The sequence below is a fragment of the Pterocles gutturalis genome, unplaced genomic scaffold (assembly GCF_000699245.1).
Source record: "Pterocles gutturalis isolate BGI_N339 unplaced genomic scaffold, ASM69924v1 scaffold19968, whole genome shotgun sequence".
Lineage (NCBI taxonomy): Eukaryota > Metazoa > Chordata > Aves > Pterocliformes > Pteroclidae > Pterocles > Pterocles gutturalis.
In genome coordinates this window covers 23,033-25,556 of record NW_010123523.1, presented here as the reverse complement: position 1 = coordinate 25,556, position 2,524 = coordinate 23,033, and the positions used below count along the sequence as shown (strand labels likewise).

Here is a 2,524-nt window from a genome sequence, read left to right as displayed (position 1 = left end):
TCCTCGTGCATCCCAGCTGCCTGGCAGAGGGCTCTCCGTTTCTGTACCTTCCTTACATCCTCCTCCCAGAGCAGTGCAGGGCTGGTCCTGTCCCAGCCCACTCCTGGGATGGCTTTTTGGATGAGCATTTTAATGAGTACTCGTTTTAATGACCGCTCTGTTCAGCCTGTTAGCACTCATCTGCTTCCTCCAATCCTTCATCAGTGACTCCACCGAGCATCAAGCTCCTAATGGACTCGGATGAGCTCAGTCCATTAACGAGCTCTTCAATCAGACCCGTGCGACTGTACCGCGCGCCATCACCGTGCGCTCTCAGCACCATTCCCAGCCCCCCCACCCTGGGGTCAGGTCTCTGCCTATTAAACATCTTGGCAGCTCCTCCAGCCTGCAGCCTCATCATACGGCCGTTCCCAGGAACCTGCCGGAGAGCCCACCAGAAGGAGGAGGGTTCGGGATTTCTAACGACGCCACTTTGCATTATCCTGCTGCTTCAAATCGCCCCCACCCCCCCAGCCCAGCAGAACAAACGGCTGCAGAGATTTTGCTCCTCCTGAGCAGCCCAAAAACATTTTGGGAACCTCACGGCACCCACGCTGCTCAGAGGGGCTCACGCCTGCCGTGCGAGCCCAGCCGCCATCCCGCCGAGCTCTTCCTCCCATTTCTTCCTCACCCCCCAGCACCCCACCGGCCGGCGTGCTGGAGAAACACTCCATGAGCACAGCACTGACACCAGAGCCCCGTGCCAGCCCCAGCGATGCTTCCCAGAGCAGGACTGCTCAGGAGAGGTGACGACGAGGTACCACGAGATGGGACAGGACCTTCCTCTGTGTCCCCAGTGTCCAGTGGGACCTAAAATCGCCCGGTACAGTATGTCCTAGATGACAGATACCGCATCAGTTATGGGGAGAGCTGTACCTGCCCCTGCACCAGCGCCAGAATTTCTGCTCATCATCTTCAGGCTGGTCTGCAGCACTGGCCACGACACTGAGGTCTTCAAATCCCCTCTGCAGAAACCTGGCACTAAAGGATTTCTGTGGAATTAAGCTTCTTGTATCCTGAGATCAGGTATTAAAGATAGAAATAACATTCAACTCTCATCCAAGGTCCAAAGAACAGAAAACTGCACTTCTCAGTGTGCAAGTCAGAGCCAGCACATTTGCCCGAAACAGCGAATTTTTCTGCTGAATCCAGACCACACATCGACACGGTGTTGTTACTGAGGGAGAAGCAATTATCTGCTGGGTTATGGCCACAAACTGATTCGTGATGATTGCCTGCAGGACCCTCTATTCAGCGCAGACAGTTAACCAAATGACGATTTGATCTAAAATTTGAATGCCATCAGTTTTCCATATTCAAATGCCTCGGAACAGTTCATTATAATCTTGCCACTAGCAATGGAACTCCAGTCTCGGGTGTTTATAGGAAGCATCCTCCTTGGGGCTGTACTCAGCATGTGGGAGCTGGAATTTATCATCCCTCTAACTGAAGCGGAGGACGCCCAGGTGCACATCACCATGTCAATGACTGCTGCAAGAAGCATCCTTCCATTTCCCTCCTTGCGCATCTGCAGCAGAGGAAGGAGGAACACACAACTGCTGTGGCAGAAGGTTGATTTAGAACAAGCTCGAGATAATGCTCTTCCTCCAGGGGCTGAAGCACTGAAGATGCTTTTTTTTTAAAAAAAAGAAGGCCTGAGATGTGTGTTATGGAATAAAAGAGAGGTTTGCACCTATGGAAAGCTAGTTTTCATTGCTTTGATGAAAGACCAAGCCAGACATGTAGAAGCTGTGGTGCTCCATCGTCAAGAGAAACAAGAACTCGTGCAGCTTTACAGTGTGCACAGGCACGCTGAACCTGCACAGAGGACGTGCAGCACCACAGAAGGAAACAAGTTCATGCAATGCATTCTTTTATAAAAGGTTTCTATAAAGAAGCACTCATTACTGTGAAGGTTCTGTTTTCCTCAGCTGCTGTTTGTCGCATTCATAACGGAAGATACCTCTTTCAAAAGTCACCGTTCATTTCTTTCTCTGATTCCAGGCTGCTACAGCGGCTCTCCGTGAGCCTCCACCATCAGCGGCCAAAACCCCACGTCAGAGCTTTCTCAGCACGCCTCCGTCCCGCTGCGTCCATCCCCACCGCTGCTGTGCCACCCGTGCTGGCCCTGGAGGGCTCTCACCTCCCACCTGAGTGCTCCTGGGGTTCAACACACTGCTGCCCATCTCATCCCCCCCTCCCCAAATCACAGCCTCATCTGAGACACCCACCCCTCCGCCACAGCCTGCCAGTGCTTCCCGGTACCACCGGCCCTCTCAGCTGGTTTTCCCTCTGACTCCCAGCTCCAAACCCAAGGTGATGCTGTACACCTGCACCTCACTTGGGGAATAAACTCACCTGTTTGCCACCTTCCTGCTACCAGTACTCAGACCTGATTTAAACCCCCCATTCCCCCGGCCAGATGTGGAAAAGACCTCAAGGATTATCAAGTCCAACCGTCAGCCCAACCCCACCCAACCCACTA

At 53.0% G+C, this 2,524-nt stretch overlaps 1 protein-coding gene across 1 annotated transcript in view; it reads right to left on the bottom strand.

The window, feature by feature from the left end:
• The window catches only part of NCKIPSD (NCK interacting protein with SH3 domain), a gene marked incomplete at its 5' end in the record, with an annotated part of 23,178 nt that overhangs the window by 14,317 nt on the left and 6,337 nt on the right, over positions 1-2,524 (bottom strand).